This window comes from Xenopus laevis, chromosome 4S (assembly GCF_017654675.1).
Source record: "Xenopus laevis strain J_2021 chromosome 4S, Xenopus_laevis_v10.1, whole genome shotgun sequence".
Lineage (NCBI taxonomy): Eukaryota > Metazoa > Chordata > Amphibia > Anura > Pipidae > Xenopus > Xenopus laevis.
In genome coordinates this window covers 82,243,783-82,258,702 of record NC_054378.1, presented here as the reverse complement: position 1 = coordinate 82,258,702, position 14,920 = coordinate 82,243,783, and the positions used below count along the sequence as shown (strand labels likewise).

At 35.4% G+C, this 14,920-nt stretch overlaps 1 pseudogene; it reads left to right on the top strand.

Moving 5' to 3' along the window:
* The window catches only part of LOC108714999, a 366,710-nt pseudogene that overhangs the window by 52,508 nt on the left and 299,282 nt on the right, over positions 1-14,920 (top strand).

Sequence of the window (14,920 nt, the reverse complement as noted above, 5' to 3'; positions counted from 1 at the left end):
TGTAAGGAGCACTGTGTTGATACACTAGAGAAATATTATCTCATTGTCAGGCCTGTGAGGATGTATTAATGCTCTGACTAAACCACTCTTTTTATAGTCTCAAACCACTCTCAATTTTATTCTGAATCTTTCAAAAATTTGTTAAAATTCATGTAGATCTGCATCCAGACTATGAAGATGACTAGCTCCTCTAGATGCTTAGAAAAAAAACAATTTGTGGAGGATGTAGAGGAAAAAAGAATATTTTATTAGACAAATGGACTCGATATGGGGATGCTGCAGAAAAAGTCACCCTTTAACACCTTGTACAGTGAATGTTTTTGTGCATCACTAAAGCAGATAATCATGACAAAAGTCATGCAGCTCCGAGATGAGAATTCTAATGTGAAGCCTATCGGTGATAGAGAGGTCATTTCAGGGCACCAGGAAATATGTAGACCTACATTTGTCTTCCATGCTGTTCACATCGATTTAAAGGTATTATATACAGTAGGTAATGGGTAAAATGTGTTGTTTAAAAAGAGTGGGGGTGAAAAGAGCAAAGCCTAAAGTGATTACAAATATAGTTTTCTACTAGAAAAAATAACTTTTATTTGAAGCAATGTAGGGGTTCTTCACAGTCAGGACAGTGAGGTTGTGTTATGCACTGCCAGGTGATGTTGTGATGGCTGATTCAGTTAATACCTTTAAGAATGGCTTTGATGATTTTTTGGACAGACAGAATATCAAAGGCTATTTTAAGTCTATAGTTAGTATAGGTATGGGTATATATAATTTGTGTGATGGTAGGGAGGGGTGTGTGTATGGATGCTGGGTTTTCATTTGGAGGGGTTGGACTTGATGGACTTTTGTCTTTTTTCAACCTGATTTAACTATGTAACTAACTATGTAACTTAAGCAAAGTAAATATTGTTAAAAAAAAAGTAAAGCAGAGTGATTAATTTACTCACACCAGTCAAGAAAGATTTAATAGTTCTAGAACAGCTCAATCCGTGGCATAACTAGATGTTACTGGGCCCCACAACAAATTCATTTTAGGGCCCCAACATATCCAGAGGTTGTCCTGTTTTACCAATATATGTTGAAATTGCTTTTATTTGGGCCTCATGGGGCCTCCTATTCCTCCCGGTCTCCCCTGCAACCGCAGGGTCTGCTTCCTCTGTTGTTACACCCCTGAGATCAATGTAATAAAGGAGTGAACCTTTATTATTGATAATAATTGTATTAGTTAGTATAAAGAGAAATATTTAATAAAAAATACAGGATCAATGATTAAGCCTTTCTGATAAACTGCTAATGAGCAATAACTTTCATGCACACAAATAATAGTAGAAATAAATAAATCTACTTAGCTTAATATTGTGTAGAGACAGTTTTGCATCAATTTAACATTGGGACATCCTGCAACCTTTGGTGCATAACCTTTAGGTTCCCGATAACAAAGAGATGATCAAAATTCCTGGCATCCGCTCATGGGTCTGAGGCAAAGCTAAATTTCTGTAGGGACCCATAGGGCTAGGTTCCCCTATGGTCTGAAAATTTCCACATGGCTGGAAATCCCCCTATGTAGCCAGCTAAATGTTGGACCTAAATTGGATCTGGGCGGGGGAGTCCTTTGTCCCATGTACAGTGAGCCCTGGCAGATTCCAGATTTGGCCAGAAGGTGTCACTATTGTTCAAGAAGTATAAAAAGCTGGGCTACCATGTGCTCAGTGCTTGTTTCAATTTCATTTTAACAGGAGTGAAAAGTAACTGCAGCAAAGATGTAAGGGGCCTAAGGAGTTTTGAAAGAATCTGGAGGGCCTGGGGTACGGGGCCCCAAGCCTGCTGAGCTCAACCCTGGAGGGTTTAGAGCTTGGAGGCATCAGATAGACTGTGACAGCAGCATCCTGTGGATGGATGCTGATTTGAATAACGTGCTTGTGAGGTACTCACACTTTGGATGAGTGTTGGAGCTGTTTCCTGAAGAATAAAGCATGTTTGTTGTGCTGACCATTTGTTCATTAATAAGGATGTTTGCTGGGTCACCATATTTGTGCTTGCTATAGAATGTTTCCCCAGCAATATAAGTACAACAGGGGCACTTAAGGTTGGATTTACTATAAATCATATATACATATACAAAACGTAGAATCTGTTTTCTGTGGCAAAGTAATTTGAAATGCCACAGAAAGCAGATTCTGCATTCTGCAGCATTTAAGGGTTTTGGAATGGAGGAGCTCAGTTCTTACTCGTTCACCAGCCTAGACAAAGTTTTTGCTGTACAGAAGTCCTAAATCTCCCTAAAACTATACATATCTGGTATTGGCATGTTGAGAAGCTTTGCAAATCAGTTGGATTTTCATGTGTAAAATTAAATATTTTTCTGATATAAATCTTTATATTATTAAAAATAGGAATTTTTCATTTATTTTTGGTATTTAGCTCTGTAAATCTTTTTGCAGAGGTGGAAATACATGAAAGCTCAGGTTCTCCCAAATATAAAGGTTTCCCTCAGAAAAAGTGAGAGAGCACAACATTTTCAAAAACGTCTGGCATTTTATGTAACCAAAATGTCAAATTCTGCTGGCACTTAAGGGTAGGACTACACAGACTTTTTTGCTGACTTCATCCGACATTTCTATCTCTCACCTTATTTTGTCGCATGCGAGTTGACGCAGGCGTTTTGTCGCAGCATGTCGGATCGTTCTGAAAACGTCTGTGTAGTCCTACCCTTAAGTGTTAAAATTCCAGGCACCCTAACACTGCACATTGGTGTGCTGATGTCATGCGCCTGAATAATGACGTCACAGTGACACGCAATTCCACGGGCGCCACCATCTTGTGAGTGGCGCTGAAGAGGAGGGAAGCACTTCTCACAAGTTACTTCTAACTTTAAAAATTAAAATTCATTTGCAAGCAGTGGAGCACTGATAAAGTAATATAAACATATTGACAGATCACAAAATGTGTTCCACTGTAAATGAAATGTTTTGATTGAAAAGATTCAGCTGGGGGAAAATGCTTTTATTTCTGAAAATTTGGAAGATGTGTATTTTCATTATTCAAGAAAGCTTTTAATTTCCGATTTGTTGTGCTTTATACAGTAGTGTAAGCAATAAGGTACAGATATTGAAATTATACCTTGTCAATGATGATCACCCTTCAGGGAATGGAAATAGTGAAATTTAGGTTATTATTGTTATTATTATTATTCTTATTATTATGGTTTTTTTTAAGCAAAAACAGATATTGTGGTGGGAAATGGTTATTTGTTAATATTGTCAATATATCATCTTATTTAATACGTAACATTTCAGAACAGTCTGAGACTGTTTTGGCCAGATATTCCAGAAATGTATTTTCAAATTGCAGACAGTGACAGAGACATGAAATTTCTTCCATAAGAGCACAAATTACCTCTTGATGTCTTTCCAGTTCTTTAGCATTTAATAGCATCAAGGGTAAAAAAGCTGTCTGCTCATTAATGTGGTATCCTAGTCACTCTAAGAAAACAGGTGATATTCACTGTTGGAGGTGTTTGATCTCACCCTAAGTATTTGCTGGCAGCTTCTTAAGTCTCCAAGTTCATCTGTGAAACAGAATACATACTGTTGGTTGGCAAATTAAATACTTATTTTTCAAATGAGCTGCTTTTAGATCTTGCTTTCAAAGAGTGATCAATCATTTTTGTGGGTATGTGCTTTCTGTAAAACTTCTATTTTACTTTAAAAATAAAGCACTGTCAGTTTGGCTTTCATTCAGATGTCTTTCGCACAGATAAACGAAGGCTAACATTATGGAGCAAATTGAATCTTGTAAGGCCCACTTATCTCTAGAAGGGAGCTTGCAAGAAAATACAGTTCTTTTAAACCTCAATCATCAAAAAATCTAAACAAGGAAAGAACACATGGACACAAGTTGTAAGCAGCACAATACAGCAGGACATTTTGTTGAGCATAAATACTGAACAGTGATAGGTTAAGCCTATGTTTATACTTAGTGGGAATTCCTAACAGTCAATAGTATCCTTGCTCCTTTTCCCATTGATATTAATAGTATGGCCAGTGAACAATGTGCTGGCAAAATCCATTTGGCTTTATAGTAAGTTAAATATTTGTTAAATATTAAAAGAACAGAGGTAAGAAGGAAATACAGATAACTTCTGCACCTGGAAGTGGGACACAGGTTCACATAGAATGCTGTCAATAACGATATTTGTCCCCCTCTTGACAGTGTACCTACACAGGGATTTTATCAATTATATAAAGATTAAAATGTTGCAAATAAGCATTCATTAAAGGATTTCTGTAAAATGTGAACATGATTTAATGCCATCAATAACTCAAGAGCATGAAAATTATAAACAATTGCCCTGGATTATGTGAAAATGCATCCAAAATTTCATACAATCACAAACTCTCCTGCTTTTCAGACATACCAAAATTATTTTTAAAGCATTTTATCTTTTGATGTCCAGCTGCTGAACTGAGATGTTATTGCACAGAACACATTAGGCTTTATTAGTGTGAGTGATTCAAAGCTTGCTTTTGGTTTGATGTTTAATGTACTGACTATGAAATATAAAATGGGAAAATGTTAACACAATGGTGCCACTTGTCAGGTAAGAAGTGATTTTCCTGTCTTTATTAAGAATGAAATCCATGAATAAGACACTAACAATGATGTTTTAATCATCGATAGTGTTAGCTGAGATATAATACAATTTTTCTTTTTATGGGATGAGTAGGTCCTTATTTAAAATACAGGAATAGAGAGAATAAATGGAGAAAACAACTTGCTGAGATCAACTTTGGGAAGTCTTATAGTTATTTGAGGCATAGGAAAATTATTATTTCTACTTTATAATGTCTGCAACAACTGTTACTATTAATATTCCTGCAAGTAGCCCCAATATGTTCTTTAAGGTGTACATGGGTACGTTATTAACCAATAAGGATACAGTGCAATAAAATAGTGATTCAGACAATCACAAGTCTATTCTCACTATAGCTTGCATCCTACCACTACTATTCAAATGTTCCACTACCATTACCATTTAACACATATTTTGAATTCTTGTAAACAGACACAGAATAGGCATGCACATTTGCTCTGTGTTCAAAATGAAAATAACTGCATTTTTACAGATTATTATATAGATATAGATTTATTTGTATTGTTCTCGAATAAATGCACTTTTAATGGTAGCAGAGTGCTGTCTTGATCAGTCAGGTATGAAAAAAGTCCACCAGATTGTTTAAAAAGTAAGAAGAATGCTGTTATTATAATATTATACTCCCATGTCTTTTCCCATTAATTTTATGTAGTAAATCATTAGAAAGTTGCCTGGACAGAAATCAGACATCTGGAGACTATGGATTCTACTGCTTCTGGTTTTCCAGATTTTCCAGAACAGGATCTAACAGATGCCAATTTGATGGCTATAATTGTTGCATGCCCCATAAATTAAACAAGGTAAGAGTAGCTACGCAAATAAGAACTATTATGGTATAAATATTCACCAGCGCAGAGAACTCAATAACTTGATATAATATATATATAGATAGATAGATAGATAGATAGATAGATATAGATATATATATATATATATATATATATATATATATAGATATATATATATATATATATATAGATATATATATATATAGATATATAGATATATATATAGATATATATATATAGATATAGATATATATATATATATATATAGATATCAGAGTTTAAGATTTAAGCCATAAGTGGTTATTATCAAAGAACAAAGATAATAGAACACAACACTAGTTACAGAATTGCTCTGTTGTAGAAGAAGCTCAAGGTTAAAGGCCATTCTGTTATTAGAATGTAGAATGTTTGCACAGAACAAGGAATACATCTGTTGTCTCATGTCACAAGTATAGTGCAAGGCCAAGCAAGACACATCGTCTCAGAAATTACAGCATAGATACCATTCTGGACACTCTGCTGACACAGTAGTTGCACCTTATTTGGCTATTGTACTGAGACTGCGAGTCTGTCCCTAAGATGGAAATAGTGACACAGTTATGCTAAAACAAGAATGATGATTGGATGCCTCTGGATCAGCCCCATGGAAAAAGAAATGGTTAAATAGTCATCTGTTGTATTGCTTATTGTCCCCCAACGTCCTCACGAGCTTTCAGGATGTGTGAGCTATTATTTAATACTCTGTATTGTAATACTCTGTATTAATGTATACCTCAAATAAAGCTGTCTGGTTAATTTCCTGAGAGAATCTGTTTGGTTCAAGTCAGGCCCAGGGGGAACTTCGGGGCCAGGCTCGATTTGAGTAAGTATTTATTCAAATCCAAGAGGGAGTTACTCATCGTGGCTGAGAATCTTATATCCCTGGAGGACTATAGGAGCATAAATCCGACAGTATACAGTATATGCACAAACCTGGACAGACCAACACAAATGTTTGTTTAGTAATGGACAACAGAAGTCCTGTTAGCTTTATTATATGTCACAAAAGAACCATTGAATCTTTGCTTCAAATTCTTAAAGGGGACCTGTCACCCTAAAAAAAAATTCCAAGTTATTTTTTTATCATGTTAGTTGAGCAAAATTAAGCTTACTTACACTGCATTTATTATTTAAATTTTGTTTGCTTCAGTCTTGGAATTACACAATCACAGCACACAGGCATGAGCCATTTTGTGTACACTGTTATTAAGTTGTGTATCGCCCCTAAAATCTTGTGTATGCACCCGACTGGAAGACCTAATACCCATACACATTGTCCTACACAATTATAGAGTGTGAGGAGGAAGAGGAAATGTGGGGGGACAAAAGACATCTAGGAAGTGCTGAATGGAAAGTGAAAGGAATTGACTGCCCCACCTTAGGCATGGAGGCAGGTCAGGTAATATCTGGTTGACAGCTCAGATATTTAAATGCCTTTATAACAGGTATGGATGCTTACCAGTACATGAAAAAAACTATTTGGGTTCCATGTTTAATTTGCAAATAACTTTTTATGCATAGATGACAGGTCCACTTTAACATTTGTGACCTGTAAAATACCTAAAGATACCTGAAAAAAATCCATGAATAATTATATATAATCTTATCAAAATCAAAAACTAGCTATTTAGCAAGCAAACAAATTTGACATGAGGACATGTTTGTTTTTACAAGGTCAAATTTCGTCAACTGACTCTGAATGGATGGAGTCCGTGCCTATTACAATTTGATTTCACCGTTCATTGTCATAAATTCTTTCCTTGGATTACCAACAGATTTGTATATGCAGAAACCTATCTATAGAACTTTAAATTAACAATTTTTTCATAAATGGTTAGTTGCAAAGATTTGTAAATCAATCTGTATGCCGTGTGCTTCCCAGATAAGTAATATTTGAAGTGATATAATTTGATTGTAAACAAATTTTTTAATCTTATCTCTAGTCTGTCAGGTGCTAGGTATCTTGGAGAATGAGTGTGTGTATGCGTTATATGTACAGGGTTATGGAATGCTAGGTCAAGAAGTATTCCTTTAAGTGATGTTTAGAATACTATTAAAGGGGGTTGTTCACCTTTTACTATGTAGAGAGTGATATTCTGAGACAATTTGCATTTGGTCTTCATTTTTTTTTATTATTTAAGGTTTTTGAATTATCTAGCTTTTTATTCAGCAGCTCTTCAATTTGCAGTTTAAGCATTCTGGTAGCTAGGGTCCAAATTACCCTAGCAACCATGCATTGATTTGAATAAGAGACTGGAATATGAATAGGAGTGGGCCTGAATAGAAAGATAAGAAATAAAAATCAGCAATAACAATACATTTGTAGCCTTACAGAACATTTGCTTACTAGATGGGGCCAGCGACACCCATTTAAAAGCTGTAAAGAGTCAGAATAAAAAGGCAAATAAATATAAAACTATAAAAAAATAATAATGAAAACCAATTGCAAAGTTGCTTAGAATTGGCCATTCTATAACATAATAAAAGTTACATTAAAGGTGAACCACCCCTTTAAATCAGAAAATATAATGTGAAGATACTATTTCGGGGGTTAAGCACTGGTTACCATATTGTGTAATACCACAGTCGTTGGGATTTGTTACCACAAATATCAGCTCAGAAAGAATCGATTGAGATCAAATTCAATTTGTTCTGAATCTATTTAATGTTAGCATCACTAAGTAGAGCGTTCGTGTTTCCAGGAAAGTGGATTGTATTGTGTATTGCTCAAATCCATTGGAAAAATCCTTCTGAATGTTGAATGCTTGGGCAATTGATTAATGCCATCAACGTTCTGGGGATCCTGCAGGAAACATGTGTGTGCATATACAGTATATATTAGGGATGCACTGAATCCAGGATTTGGTTCGGGATTCGGCCAGGATTCGGCCTTTTTCAGCAGGATTCAGATTCAGGCGAATCCTTCTGCCTGGCCGAACCGAATCCTAATCCTAATTTGCATATGCAAATAAGGGGCGGGGAGGGAAATTGAGTGACTTTTTGGCACAAAACAAGGAATTCGGTATTCGGCCGAATCTTTCGTGAAGGATTCGGGGGTTCGGCCGAATACAAAATAGTGGATTCGGTGCTTCCCTAGTATATATACACTGTATATTCTGTTTTATTCCATAGTAATTACATTTTTAACTAACCAGTCTACATTCAAAATGTTTTAATGCAAAATGTCTGAAGCTACAGGTGGCTTAATTAGGGTGCATTATTCCTTACATTTTGCTCCTTGCTCCTAATCTTCTGTATGATTCATTATCCAACAAGTTGAGGCATGCAATATCTGATGTGTACAGAGGAGATATTATCTGAAAATTAGCACTAATGAGCCAATGACACCAGTGAGCTGTAACATCTTTGTTGATGAGATGATTATCAGTTCATATACTGCCACTATAGTGCCATACTTTCTTTGAAATTTTACTTTATTCTGTAATATATTGTTCATGTTACAGGTTCCTATTGCTATCTGCAGCAATATTTTAAAATATTAAATTCAGTCACGTAAACGGTAAATTATAGATTGTTTTTACTTTAGTATTACTTTTGTGCTTTCATGCTTTTTATTTTTGCAAGGGACTTTTGTAGCTGCATAGGATGATTTTATTTTAAAACAAAAAGTTGTTTGAATGGGAACAAAAGTTCTTAATCTCTGCACTGCTCTTCATAAAGTGTTTGTAGAACAGGGCAGTGATAAGTGCAAGTGAAAGCAGAGACAATGGTCACTGGATGACTTGGTATGAATTTCCTGCGGGAATCCCAGTTATTGTGGTTAACAAAATTATTTTCTTTTTAGTAGTTTAGTTTGTGGTTAATTAAGTGGTTCTTTAAACATGACAAAAGCAATTTGAAAATATTTATGCGCACACTCTGGGTTTGAGTTACACAAGGACTTTGGTAGCGGAGAAAATATTTACAAAACCGTTTTTGCAAATCGCAAATTTGAATTACTGTCATCACTATTTTCACAATGACCTTGCAAAGTGGGTGCACTTATGCAAACACCTGTCTCTTTTGCGAGCCTTTTGCAGATTCGCAACCAACTGAAACATGGGCACAGTAGTGCAATATTACAGCGTTCAGGCAAAAACAGGCAGTATAATGATTTGAGAATAAATATGCTCTGCGTGAACTTCATAAATGGCCTCCAATGGATTTATGTTTGCTCAATTAACATCAAGTACAAGATGAGAAACAAACAAATGTTTCAGAGTTTTGGAATAACCGGCTTCTGGAAAAAACCTGTACTGTAAAATGCATGAGTTTTACCAAGCAGGACAGTAGTTTGTATCCACATTGGTATATAGCATGCAAGTTATGGAGTTCATGATTTAGATGGCAAATATTATCACACTGAAATTTTAATACGTAAAAGACCGTATTATAAAATAAGCTTTACTGTACACCTCTATTCTGAGATGTGCTCACTCTACCAAAGTTAGTAGAACAGCAGACGATAGCTACTCAAACAGCCAGAGACAAAATTGATGATATTCAATATATATACAAATGTCATGTTCATGCAAACCCTTCTGTTTTCTAGCAATCAGTTCATGGTTTACACACATTCACCTTGTACAAAAATAAAGCTCTGTATAAACTGTAAAAAATGATTGCTCGCAGCTCTGTATCATAATCCTGTATTTTTATTAACGGAATATTAAATGTACATTTTCTACTTAGAATTACTATGGAGCTGCCAAAGCCCTTTTCTCTGATAACCCACTTGGCTTGACATGCGGAATGGTATGTCCAACGTCAGACCTCTGTGCTGGAGGATGTCATTTATATGCAACAGAAGAAGGACCAATTAACATTGGAGTACTTCAGCAGTTTGCAACTGAGCTACGTACTGTGAATCCATGTTCTTATTGTTTCTAACGACATGGACAGTCTAGTCTTTAGATTTCATTTATTGAGAAGAATAATTGTATTTACATATGAATGAAATGTTTTGTCGAGCACAAACATAATTCTATTTAACAAATGAGACTGATGGATTAATTACTTGAGTTCTTACCTTTAATAGGGTGAACACCTCCATGCACAAGAACATCACTAAAATCCATCCTGTGCTGAATTAATTGTAATCAACGGTTAACTGACTTTCAAATGTGTCTTACAAAAATGCTGTATCTATTACAAAAATTATTGGCTGAATATGCATGCTTACATTTTACATCAAGCATTTTACAATGTTGCTGCAAGACAATGCTAGCTTGGAATAGTAACATTTTAGTACTGTACAATGCTTTGCTAATTAATGTATGTAGTGTGACAGATCATAGCTCCATTCAAACTAACAGGATTTCAAAAACAATTTACAATTTAAGAAAACAGAAATGTGCTTTTATAAAATGTTAATGCTCATATACACACATATACAGTACATAGTTTTCTTTGCAATATATTTACATTCAAACTTGCATTTATAGCACTCAACTAATCTCTTTATTTAGCACATTTTAAGTTGACATATTTTGTGTCTCCATAATACATACTGTATGAACTCTAACTGGACATATAAGCACAAGGGTGTGGTGCATAGAGAAGAGGAGAGAAGATGAGAGAATTAGAAAATAACTATTGAGGGACCCTGAATCTTGGGACCATAACTTGGGGGAAAGAGTATTTAAACTAATATTGCTCAGCCTATGGTGTTTTTACAGTTGTATCCAGGACCGCCACCACTCAAAGACTATAAACAGATGTTAGTATTTGTAGTAGGACAATAACTTAATCTTAATTGTAATTATATTGTACTTAAAATATGTAATCTGTACAGTTTTGGGAAGCATGTGAGTTTGGATATATTGAAAAAATAAGGAGAGATTGAGTGCAGCCAGAGCGGGCACAGTGGTCAACCAGCACAACAACACATACAGATGCAGCCACTTTGGTTTGTCTGTTTGACACAGAATAACTAAACACAGATATCCCATTTATCTCATTTAACACAGAAAACTGTGTCACAGCAACCCATCTAATTAAAGCATTCACCATTGTGAACAATGGTGCTTTGGTATGCTAATGAAAAGGTTAAATGCATTAAATGAGTTAAGATGACTTAAGATAACACAGTTTCTTCAATTACCCCTGAGTCATGACGCATTTAACTCACAAATCCAAGTGGCTTCATCTGTATCTGAGCTGCTTATCATTAGTCTAGTTTATCTCTCCTTCCCCTATTAGTGCCATCTGGCCAGGATCTTCTACTAATTAGCTGATCTGGTACCCGTTCCAACGTGTACTAACATGTCGGGTATTCAAACCTGAATAAGATGTTGCAGCATTCTTAATGTATCAAGGAAATGAATCATCTGCGGAAGGGATCAAGCTAAAACATTGGGTTTGTGTACAACCCCAATGAAACACTTCCTCACTCCTCTCACAATGTGAAGCTCATAACCCTTGCTAAAGTTATAGGTAACAGAAGGGAACAAGCAGCATCTAAAACTAAGGAAGCTATAAACTAGGAATCCACACCACATTTCTCAATTCTGCCACCCCTGTGCTGATATACCAAGGGGCCCATTAACTAACGGATCTCGAAAAATTTGTGGTTTTCCTATATTTTTTTTACAAATTTGAGATTTATTAAGTGTAAAAACCATGAAAACCTCTAAGGCAAAACTTTACCAAGTGAAAGTTGTCAAGGTGCTAAAGATGTCAATGGGAGCTGTGCTGATCTTATTGGACGACTTTAAATCAATTCCGATCTTTAGAGGTTTTTGTATTTTTTTGTATTTTTTACTGCATTGTTCAGCACTTTTTTGATTCATACTTTTTATGTTCAGATCTTTTAATAAATTCAATGACAATTGTGGTTTTAGTGTTTGTGAGTGTGCTCGAGGTTTCAAAATCCAACCTTTTAGTAAATAAGCCTTCACATGTTCATATCATATTTATATCACTTTATATTGGCTCTGATATGGACCACTTATATGTACTTTAGGAAAACTCTGCACATTAGGTCTATACAGAGATTGCTGATAGGACCCAATGTAGAGTAGGGGAATGGAAAGGGACACAGAAATCTGCATGCAAAATATTTATTCTCTCTTCACATTAAGCTAAAGGTGATCATACACTATAAGATTTGCTCATTTGGCAAAGTCTCCAAACAAGCAAATCTTTCTCTGATATACCCACATAATGTGGACGATATAAGGCTTTAATCTGATCATTGGCCCTAGGGCCAAATGATCAGATTGCAACAGAATATGCTCAAAATATGAGTCACTTGAGTGAGGACCAATCAACTATCCAATGCAGTCCTCAATTCAATGTGAAAATAAAACCTGCCTGATCAACATCTGGCCCATTTTTTGGCCAAATATTGGTTGGGTGGACCTATTGGAGGTCCCCATACACAAATTTTCAAGAGATCTTTAATTCAATGTTCTATTTGTCTTTATATCCAATATCAAAGAGAGTACCAAATTCCTATTTCAGTTTTTGTTTCAGCAACTTAAAAATGTTAAATGTATTATTACTTTTCAAATTAAGTAACTAGAGAGTTGGCAACTTTTAAAGTTGCGTCAAAACGTCAAAAAATAAAAGTGTTTTAAAGTAATGAAAATATAATGCAGTGTTGCCCTGCACTGGTAAAACGGGTATGTTTGCTTCAGAAACACTACTATTGTTTATATAAATAATCTGCTGTGTAGCAATGGGGGCAGCCATTCAAAGGAAAAAAGGCTCAGGTTACACAGCAGATAGCAAATAAGCTGTCTGTCTAATGGTGTTATCTGTTATCCATTAGTTATCCTGTGCCATCTAGCCGTTTTTCAATTTCCGCCATTTATCCCCTGCAGCTTGTTTATATGAACTATAGAAGTATTTCTGAAGCAAACAAAGCAGTTTTACCAGTGCAGGGCAACAGTACATAATATTTTAAAACACTTACATTTGTTGGTGTTACTGTTCCTTTTAAAGTCACTTTTCTACTTATATTATAAGATAATTCTCATGCACTTATGTAAATAATCTTATATGAATTCTAATTGCCGAAAACAATTTCTAAATCTTAATAATACAGATGACTAAGGATATTTATGTCATAAAGATGTCAGAGATCTTAGAAGAGCCACTGACTGTGCTGCTTTATTTGTGCTTTCAGTCATTACTATAAGTCATGTTATTATTGATCCTTCTGCAGCTGACACTGATTCAGATATTTCTATGCGGGGCATGCTTGTCATGAAGATAATGTGTCTGGTGTTTACTGCCATAGCAATGACAGTAGTTAAAGGAGTGTTTTTTTCCATAGTCATGGTTATACCTTTAGTGGTGGAAGATGGCCAGCATTCAAGCAAACACTATATTTTTTTTTTTTTGGGGGGGGAGGACACATATCAGTCAAAGAAATACCCATATAAAGCCTCTCCAATTTTCTTCAGAGGGGGGAAATTAATTCCTTCCTTACCCTAAGAGGGCAATTTGACTGGTCCCTGGATCAACTTTATACCAATTAATTTTCGTAGCCTTTTATTTTCTTATTCGTTCTTAAAGCTACCTGCTGTATCTGCCAGTACAACTGACAACTTCAGGTAGAGACTTCTATAACTATTAGAGTTCTTAGGCAGGTCTGATGTGTAATAGTCTCCCCTATGCCTCTCACTGGAACTCAGAGCCTGAGTTGCAAACAGAAATAAGCACAGATGCAGAGTAACAGAACTAAATACGTTCATAGGCACTTAACTGGAGTTGGTAAAACAGGAACTGGTTCATACAGGAGAGGTTTTTTCAAATTCGAATAAACTCACAATTGAAAAAACCTCAAATGTTTGCTTATTTATAAAAATATCCAAAAAATATCCAAATATATAAACCTCAATTGAATACAATTGCGAAAAAAAACTTGATTTTGTGAGTTTACAAGCTCAAAAATTCTAATTTGATTCTAATTCTAATTATCTAATTTTATCTCATTTACATGCTCAAAAAACCAAATGTGTGAGTTTACAAGCTGAAAAAAACTTTTTTTTTGCCTATGACAACTCCCATTGACTTCTTCTTGAACTCACAAGCTTTTAGATGCCAAATTTTTACATTTGAGCTTTTTAGAGTTAATTACATAGCAAACATTAATGTTTTTGAAAATATAATTCAGCTTTCTGAGTTTTATTGCAAAACATTTTAAATTTGTAATAATACCTGGGAGGCGGAAGAGTCCTCTTCTGCGTGTCTCCTGATGCATGGCTATTCCAGAATTGATGTAAGCCAATTATATTTTTCGTGACACGGCTGATGTCACTGTGCCTGGTGCAAAATTCAGATGTTTAAAGGGGCCGTGGCCAATATTTCCTTGCCCAATGTAGGTCTATTTTCAGCTAGTTCCTGGGTGTGCTTATTGCCTGGTTTTCCTGTTCTTGACCCGTGCCTTTCCCTGTTACTGTTGGCTTTGACCCCTGCCTGTGACCTC